Raw genomic sequence first — 10,000 nt, 5'->3', positions numbered from 1 at the left:
TGTTTCGCCGGCTTTACGGCTGGGGATTTCAACCCGCTCGGTCTCTGCGGGGTGCCTCCACGCTTAGGCGCCCCGCTCAACCGTGTTTCGCCGGCTTTACAGCTGGGGATTTCAACCCTTGCGGCTACCCGCATCGGTCTTACGGGCGCCTCCACGCTTAGACGCCCTGCCCGATCGTGTTTCACCGGCTTTACGGCTGGGGATTTCAACCCGCATCGGTCTCTGCGGGGCGCCTCCACGCTTAGGCACCCCGCTCAACCGTGTTTCGCCGGCTTTACGGATGGGGATTTCAACCCGCTCGGTCACTGCGGGGCGCCTCCACGCTTAGGCGCCCCGCTCAACCGTGTTTCGCCGGCTTTACGGCTGGGGATTTCAACCCGCACGGCTACCCGCATCGGTCTTACGGGCGCCTCCACGCTTAGACGCCCTGCCCGAACGTGTTTCGCCGGCTTTACGGCTGGGGATTTCAACCCGCTCGGTCTCTGCGGGGCGCCTCCACGCTTAGGCTCCCCAATGAACCGTGTTTCGCCGGCTTTACGGCTGGGGATTTCAACCCGCGCGGCTACCCGCATCGGTCTTACGGGCGAAACTCCACGCGGAGTCGCCCTGCCCGAACGTGTTTCGCCGGCTTTACGGCTGGGGATTTCAACCCGCTCGGTCTCTGCGGGGCGCCTCCACGCTTAGGCGCCCCAATGAACCGTGTTTCGCCGGCTTTACGGCTGGGGATTTCAACCCGCTCGGTCACTGCAGGGCGCCTCCACGCTTAGGCGCCCTGCTCAACCGTGTTTCACCGGCTTTACGGCTGGGGATTTCAACCCGCACGGCTACCCGCATCGGTCTTACGGGCGCCTCCACGCTTAGACACCCTGCCCGAACGTGTTTCGCCGGCTTTACGGCTGGGGATTTCAACCCGCTCGGTCTCTGCGGGGCGCCTCCACGCTTAGGCGCCCCAATGAACCGTGTTTCGCCGGCTTTACGGCTGGGGATTTCAACCCGCGCGGCTACCCGCATCGGTCTTACGGGCGAAACTCCACGCGGAGTCGCCCTGCCCGAACTTGTTTCGCCGGCTTTACGGCTGGGGATTTCAACCCGCTCGGTCTCTGCGGGGCGCCTCCACGCTTAGGCGCCCCAATGAACCGTGTTTCGCCGGCTTTACGGCTGGGGATTTCAACCCGCGCGGCTACCCGCATCGGTCTTACGGGCAAAACTCCACGCGGAGTCGCCCTGCCCGAACTTGTTTCGCCGGCTTTACGGCTGGGGATTTCAACCCGCTCGGTCTCTGCGGGCGCCTCCACGCTTAGGCGCCCCAATGAACCGTGTTTCGCCGGCTTTACGGCTGGGGATTTCAACCCGCTCGGTCTCTGCGGGGCGCCTCCACGCTTAGGCGCCCCAATGAACCGTGTTTCGCCGGCTTTACGGCTGGGGATTTCAACCCGCTCGGTCTCTGCGGGGCGCCTCCACGCTTAGGCGCCCCAATGAACCGTGTTTCACCGGCTTTACGGCTGGGGATTTCAACCCGCGCGGCTACCCGCATCGGCCTTACGGGCGAAACTCCACGCGGAGTCACCCTGCCCGACCGCTTTTCGCCGGCTTTACGGCTGGGGATTTCAACCCGCATCGGTCTTACGGGCGCCTCCACGCTTAGACGCCCTGCCCCACCGTGTTTCGCCGGCTCTACGGCTGGGGATTTCAACCCGCGTGGTCCGTGTTTTTCGGTAACATATTCGTGTTCCTTGCCCCCGACGGGCCGTGTTTTTCGGTAACAAAATCGTGTCTTTTGTCCCCGCTGCACCGTGTTTTTTGCCCCGCTCAACCGTGTTTTTTGCCCCCGCTCAACCGTGCTTACTGCCCCCGCTCAACCGTGTTTTTTCGGTAACATAATCGTGTCTTCGGGTAACATAATCTTGTTTTTCGGGCCATTTTACACCGACGGAGGCACCCACAGGGGCCATGTACACCCCGCTTGGCATGTACATGAGGGGCTGCCTGTTCCAAAAATCCTTCCCCCCTATAGGGGAATATGCATTTTGGGTCTCCAGCCACGCCCAGGGTTACCACCCCCTGGAAATCCCCCAGGTTTACCCCCCATTTTATGTGGATGCATAGATTCAGACCGCCCTGCTCCACCGCTTTTGGCCATTTTTGCCCAACGTTAGCCGCTTCGGCGTGCCGCTGGACTGTTTTCGGGCCTTTTTCACCGACGCTTGGCCGTATCCGCTTAGTTTTCCCCAACGCTTGGCCGCATCCGCTTAGTTTTCCCCCGCTGGACTGTTTTCGGGTCATTTTTGCCCAACGTTAGCGGCTTCCGCTTGCCGCTGGACTGTTTTCGGGCCCTTTTTCACCGACCCTTGGCCGTATCCGCTTAGTTTTCCCCAACGCGTGGCCGCATCCGCTTAGTTTTCCCCCGCTGAACTGTTTTCGGATCACTTTTGCCCAACGTTAGCCGCTTCCGCTTGCCGCTGGGCTGTTTTCGGGCCATTTTTCCCCAACACTTGGCCGTATCCGCTTAGTTTTCCCCAACGCGTGGCCGCATCCGCTTTGTTTTCCCCCGCTGAACTGTTTTCGGGTCAGTTTTGCCCAACGTTAGCCGCTACCGCTTGCCGCTGGACTGTTTTCGGGCCAATTTCCACCGACTCTTGGCCGTATCCGCTTAGTTTTCCCCAACGCGTGGCCGCATCCGCTTAGTTTTCCCCCGCTGAACTGTTTTCGGGTCACTTTTGCCCAACGTTAGCCGCTTCCGCTTGCCGCTGGACTGTTTTCGGGCCAATTTCCACCGACTCTTGGCCGCATCCGCTTAGTTTTCCCCAACGCGTGGCCGCATCCGCTTAGTTTTCCCCCGCTTAACTGTTTTCGGGTCACTTTTCCCCAACGTTAGCCGCTTCCGCTTGCCGCTGGGCTGTTTTCGGGCCATTTTTCCCCAACACTTGGCCGTATCCGCTTGGTTTTCCCCAACGCGTGGCCGCATCCGCTTAGTTTTCCCCCGCTGAACTGTTTTCGGGTCACTTTTGCCCAACGTTAGCCGCTTCCGCTTGCCACTGGACTGTTTTCGGGCCAATTTCCACCGACTCTGGGCCGGATCCGCTTAGTTTTCCCCAACGCTTGGCTGCATCCGCTTAATTTTCCCCAGCTGAACTGTTTTCGGGTCACTTTGTCCCAACGTTAGCCGTTTCCGCTTGCCGCTGGACTGTTTTCGGGCCATTTTCCACCGACTCTTGGCCGTATCCGCTTGGTTTTCCCCAACGCTTGGCTGCTTCCGCTTAATTTCCCCCAGCTGAACTGTTTTCGGGTCACTTTTGCCCAACGTTAGCCGTTTCCGCTTGCCGCTGGACTGTTTTCGGGCCATTTTTCACCGACACTTGGCCGTATCCGCTTAGTTTTCGCCAACAATTGGCTGCATCCGCTTAATTTTCCAAGCTATACTGCTTTCGGGTCAGTTTTGCCCAACGTTAGCCGCTTCCGCTTGCCGCTGGGCTGTTTTCGGGCCATTTTCCACCCACGCTGGCACCGACGGGGCCATGTACACCCACGCGCGTGTACATGAGGGGGCACCCATTTTTGAAAACCTTGCCCCCCTATAGGGGAATATGCATTTTGAGGCTCTAGCCACGCCCAGGGTTACCACCCCCTGAAAATCCCCCAAGTCAAAATCACCCATGTAAAATATTCAAAAAAATCTCAAAAAATCACAAAAAATTTATAAAATCAAATAAATTCAAAAAAAAAAAAAAATTTCAAAAATTCAAAAAAAATTCAAAAAATTCAAAAAAATTCAAAAAAATTCAAAAATTTCAAAAATTCAAAAAAAGTCCAAAAACCCAAAAAAACTTCAAAAATTTCAAAAATTCAAAAAAATTTCAAAAAAAATTTCAAAAATTTGCCCCGCTGAACTGTTTTCGGGTCACTTTTGCCCAACGTTAGCCGCTTCCGCTTGCCGCTGGACTGTTTTCGGGCCAATTTCCACCGACTCTTGGCCGTATCCGCTTAGTTTTCCCCAACGCGTGGCCGCATCCGCTTAGTTTTCCCCCGCTGAACTGTTTTCGGGTCACTTTTGCCCAACGTTAGCCGCTTCCGCTTGCCGCTGGGCTGTTTTCGGGCCAATTTCCACCGACACTTGGCCGCATCCGCTTAGTTTTCCCCAACGCGTGCCCGCATCCGCTTAGTTTTCCCCCGCTGAACTGTTTTCGGGTCACTTTTGCCCAACGTTAGCCGCTTCCGCTTGCCGCTGGACTGTTTTCGGGCCAATTTCCACCGACTCTTGGCCGTATCCGCTTAGTTTTCCCCAACGCGTGGCCGCATCCGCTTAGTTTTCCCCCGCTGAACTGTTTTCGGGGCACTTTTGCCCAACGTTAGCCGCTTCCGCTTGCCGCTGGGCTGTTTTCGGGCCAATTTCCACCGACACTTGGCCGCATCCGCTTAGTTTTCCCCAACGCGTGGCCGCATCCGCTTAGTTTTCCCCCGCTTAACTGTTTTCGGGTCACTTTTCCCCAACGTTAGCCGCTTCCGCTTGCCGCTGGGCTGTTTTCGGGCCATTTTTCCCCCACACTTGGCCGTATCCGCTTAGTTTTCCCCAACGCGTGGCCGCATCCGCCTAGTTTTGCCCCGCTGAACTGTTTTCGGGTCACTTTTGCCCAACGTTAGCCGCTTCCGCTTGCCGCTGGACTGTTTTCGGGCCAATTTCCACCGACTCTTGGCCGTATCCGCTTAGTTTTCCCCAACGCGTGGCCGCATCCGCTTAGTTTTCCCCCGCTGAACTGTTTTCGGGTCACTTTTGCCCAACGTTAGCCGCTTCCGCTTGCCGCTGGGCTGTTTTCGGGCCAATTTCCACCGACACTTGGCCGCATCCGCTTAGTTTTCCCCAACGCGTGCCCGCATCCGCTTAGTTTTCCCCCGCTGAACTGTTTTCGGGTCACTTTTGCCCAACGTTAGCCGCTTCCGCTTGCCGCTGGACTGTTTTCGGGCCATTTTTCCCCCACACTTGGCCGTATCCGCTTAGTTTTCCCCAACGCGTGGCCGCATCCGCTTAGTTTTCCCCCGCTGAACTGTTTTCGGGTCACTTTTGCCCAACGTTAGCCGCTTCCGCTTGCCGCTGGGCTGTTTTCGGGCCATTTTTCACCGACACTTGGCCGTATCCGCTTAGTTTTCGCCAACAATTGGCCGCATCCGCTTAATTTTCCAAGCTATACTGCTTTCGGGTCACTTTTGCCCAACGTTAGCCGCTTCCGCTTGCCGCTGGGCTGTTTTCGGGCCATTTTCCACCCACGCTTGGCCGTATCCGCTTAGTTTTCCCCAACGCGTGGCCGCATCCGCCTAGTTTTGCCCCGCTGAACTGTTTTCGGGTCACTTTTGCCCAACGTTAGCCGCTTCCGCTTGCCGCTGGACTGTTTTCGGGCCAATTTCCACCGACTCTTGGCCGTATCCGCTTAGTTTTCCCCAACGCGTGGCCGCATCCGCTTAGTTTTCCCCCGCTGAACTGTTTTCGGGTCACTTTTGCCCAACGTTAGCCGCTTCCGCTTGCCGCTGGGCTGTTTTCGGGCCAATTTCCACCGACACTTGGCCGCATCCGCTTAGTTTTCCCCAACGCGTGCCCGCATCCGCTTAGTTTTCCCCCGCTGAACTGTTTTCGGGTCACTTTTGCCCAACGTTAGCCGCTTCCGCTTGCCGCTGGGCTGTTTTCGGGCCATTTTTCCCCCACACTTGGCCGTATCCGCTTAGTTTTCCCCAACGCGTGGCCGCATCCGCTTAGTTTTCCCCCGCTGAACTGTTTTCGGGTCACTTTTGCCCAACGTTAGCCGCTTCCGCTTGCCGCTGGACTGTTTTCGGGCCATTTTTCACCGACACTTGGCCGTATCCGCTTAGTTTTCGCCAACAATTGGCTGCATCCGCTTAATTTTCCAAGCTATACTGCTTTCGGGTCAGTTTTGCCCAACGTTAGCCGCTTCCGCTTGCCGCTGGGCTGTTTTCGGGCCATTTTCCACCCACGCTGGCACCGACGGGGCCATGTACACCCACGCGCGTGTACATGAGGGGGCACCCATTTTTGAAAACCTTGCCCCCCTATAGGGGAATATGCATTTTGAGGCTCTAGCCACGCCCAGGGTTACCACCCCCTGAAAATCCCCCAAGTCAAAATCACCCATGTAAAATATTCAAAAAAATCTCAAAAAATCACAAAAAATTTATAAAATCAAATAAATTCAAAAAAAAAAAAAAATTTCAAAAATTCAAAAAAAATTCAAAAAATTCAAAAAAATTCAAAAAAATTCAAAAATTTCAAAAATTCAAAAAAAGTCCAAAAACCCAAAAAAACTTCAAAAATTCAAAAAAATTTCAGAATTTCAAAAAAAATTTCAAAAATTTGCCCCGCTGAACTGTTTTCGGGTCACTTTTGCCCAACGTTAGCCGCTTCCGCTTGCCGCTGGACTGTTTTCGGGCCTATTTCCACCGACTCTTGGCCGTATCCGCTTAGTTTTCCCCAACGCGTGGCCGCATCCGCTTAGTTTTCCCCCGCTTAACTGTTTTCGGGTCACTTTTCCCCAACGTTAGCCGCTTCCGCTTGCCGCTGGGCTGTTTTCGGGCCATTTTTCTCCAACACTTGGCCGTATCCGCTTAGTTTTCCCCAACGCGTGGCCGCATCCGCTTAGTTTTCCCCCGCTGAACTGTTTTCGGGTCACTTTTTCCCAACGTTAGCCGCTTCCGCTTGCCGCTGGACTGTTTTCGGGCCAATTTCCACCGACTCTGGGCCGGATCCGCTTTGTTTTCCCCAACGCGTGGCCGCATCCGCTTAGTTTTCCCCCGCTTAACTGTTTTCGGGTCACTTTTCCCCAACGTTAGCCGCTTCCGCTTGCCGCTGGGCTGTTTTCGGGCCAATTTCCACCGACTCTTGGCCGGATCCGCTTAATTTTCCCCAGCTGAACTGTTTTCGGGTCATTTTAGCCCGACGGGGGCACCGACGGGACTGTTTTCGGGCCATTTTGCACCGACGCTTGGCCGCATGCGCTCAGTTTTGGGGCCATTTTTCACTGACGGCTGGCCGCATCCGCTTAGTTGCCCCCGCTTTGCTGATTTTTGCGCCGTTTTTTTTGTTGAACTTCAGGTTTCAAACTTCCAATTTTTTTCCAAACTTGCATAAGATCCGAAATTGTCCAACCCACTTGCATAAGATCCGAAATTGTCCAACCCAATTTTCTTTTTCCAAACTCCAAACTTCATATTTTATATTTTTAATAAATTTGAATTTTTGCCTACATCCATAATTTGGATCGCGTACAATCCGGAAGTTTGAGAAATGGTCCACACCGGGTGTGAACCATCCAATCCGAAAAAAGTGGGAATTTTTACAAGCCGGAAAAACTGGAGTTTCAATGGCTCTTTGGACGGTTGTAATTCATTTGGACCAAAAATTGTCCAACCCACTTGCATAAGATCCGAAATTGTCCAACCCAATTTTCTTTTTCCAAACTCCAAACTTCATATTTTATATTTTTAATAAATTTGAATTTTTGCCTACATCCATAATTTGGATCGCGTACAATCCGGAAGTTTGAGAAATGGTCCACACCGGGTGTGAACCATCCAATCCGAAAAAAGTGGGAATTTTTACAAGCCGGAAAAACTGGAGTTTCAATGGCTCTTTGGACGGTTGTAATTCATTTGGACCAAAAATTGTCCAACCCACTTGCATAAGATCCGAAATTGTACAACCCAATTTTTTTTTTTCCAAACTCCAAATTTCATATTTCATATTTTTAATAAATTTGAATTTTTGCCTACATCCATAATTTGGATCGCGTACAATCCGGAAGTTTGAGAAATGGTCCACACCGGGTAGGAACCGTCCAATCCGAAAAAAGTGGGAATTTTTACAAGCCGGAAAAACTGGAGTTTCAATGGCTCTTTGGACGGTTGTAATTCATTTGGACCAAAAATTGTCCAACCCACTTGCATAAGATCCGAAATTGTCCAACCCAATTTTCTTTTTCCAAACTCCAAACTTCATATTTTATATTTTTAATAAATTTGAATTTTTGCCTACATCCATAATTTGGATCGCGTACAATCCGGAAGTTTGAGAAATGGTCCACACCGGGTGTGAACCATCCAATCCGAAAAAAGTGGGAATTTTTACAAGCCGGAAAAACTGGAGTTTCAATGGCTCTTTGGACGGTTGTAATTCATTTGGACCAAAAATTGTCCAACCCACTTGCATAAGATCCGAAATTGTACAACCCAATTTTTTTTTTTCCAAACTCCAAATTTCATATTTCATATTTTTAATAAATTTGAATTTTTGCCTACATCCATAATTTGGATCGCGTACAATCCGGAAGTTTGAGAAATGGTCCACACCGGGTAGGAACCGTCCAATCCGAAAAAAGTGGGAATTTTTACAAGCCGGAAAAACTGGAGTTTCAATGGCTCTTTGGACGGTTGTAATTCATTTGGACCAAAAATTGTCCAACCCACTTGCATAAGATCCGAAATTATACAACCCAATTTTTTTTTCCAAACTCCAAATTTCACATCTTATATTTTTAATAAATTTGAATTTTTTTCAAATTTCAAATTTATCAAAAAAAAAAAAAAATTTCGTGGCAGCCCCATGTGGTACATACATGAACTATTTTGGACGGCCCCATGCGCTTGCCCGTGACATGCATGCATGCATACACGAAAAAATTTCCGCTTGCCCGTCACATGGATATGCATGCATACACAAAAAATTTCCGCTTGCCCATGACTTGCATGCATGCATACTCACATGCCTACATCCATAATTGCAAAGGCTAACTTATAATGGGGGTCATAAGGCTACATGAATTATATCGGACTTGTTGGACATGAAAGTGAATACTTGGCTTGAAATCCTATGTGCATGTAAGCAAGGCGCTGCCCATCGATACAACTTGCATGCATGCATGCACACATACATGACCACCGCCGACAAGACAAGTCCGACGTGACCGTGACCGTGAGCGGAGGCGGTCCCGCATAGAGCCGGCCCCTCAGAGGCCCCAGCTCAGACGAGCGGTGTTGTATGTAAGTGGGGAGGGACGAATCCGTGCGACGTGGGGCTGGATCTCAGTGGATCGTGGCAGCAAGGCCACTCTGCCACTTACAATGCCCCGTCGCGTATTTAAGTCGTCTGCAAAGGATTCTGCCCGCCGCCCTTGTGAAATTGACCTTCGAGGCGGCCGCCCGCGGCTCGTCCGCCGCGGGGGCCTGGCCGATGGCACGGGCCCGTCGGGGCCGGAGCCCCTACTGTGGGTCGGGAGGGACGGCGGGCGCTGGCGCCGGTTGCTAGCTTGGATTCTGACTTAGAGGCGTTCAGTCATAATCCGGCACACGGTAGCTTCGCGCCACTGGCTTTTCAACCAAGCGCGATGACCAATTGTGTGAATCAACGGTTAGGCTCCCCAATGAACCGTGTTTCGCCGGCTTCCCCAACGTTAGCCGCTTCCGCTTGCCGCTGGGCTGTTTTCGGGCCATTTTTCCCCCACACTTGGCCGTATCCGCTTAGTTTTCCCCAACGCGTGGCCGCATCCGCCTAGTTTTGCCCCGCTGAACTGTTTTCGGGTCACTTTTGCCCAACGTTAGCCGCTTCCGCTTGCCGCTGGACTGTTTTCGGGCCTATTTCCACCGACTCTTGGCCGTATCCGCTTAGTTTTCCCCAACGCGTGGCCGCATCCGCTTAGTTTTCCCCCGCTTAACTGTTTTCGGGTCACTTTTCCCCAACGTTAGCCGCTTCCGCTTGCCGCTGGGCTGTTTTCGGGCCATTTTTCTCCAACACTTGGCCGTATCCGCTTAGTTTTCCCCAACGCGTGGCCGCATCCGCTTAGTTTTCCCCCGCTGAACTGTTTTCGGGTCACTTTTTCCCAACGTTAGCCGCTTCCGCTTGCCGCTGGACTGTTTTCGGGCCAATTTCCACCGACTCTGGGCCGGATCCGCTTTGTTTTCCCCAACGCGTGGCCGCATCCGCTTAGTTTTCCCCCGCTTAACTGTT

Source organism: Carex rostrata, unplaced genomic scaffold, assembly GCF_964058835.1.
Source record: "Carex rostrata unplaced genomic scaffold, lpCarRost1.2 SCAFFOLD_39, whole genome shotgun sequence".
NCBI lineage: Eukaryota > Viridiplantae > Streptophyta > Magnoliopsida > Poales > Cyperaceae > Carex > Carex rostrata.
This window is presented reverse-complemented; position numbering follows the sequence as displayed.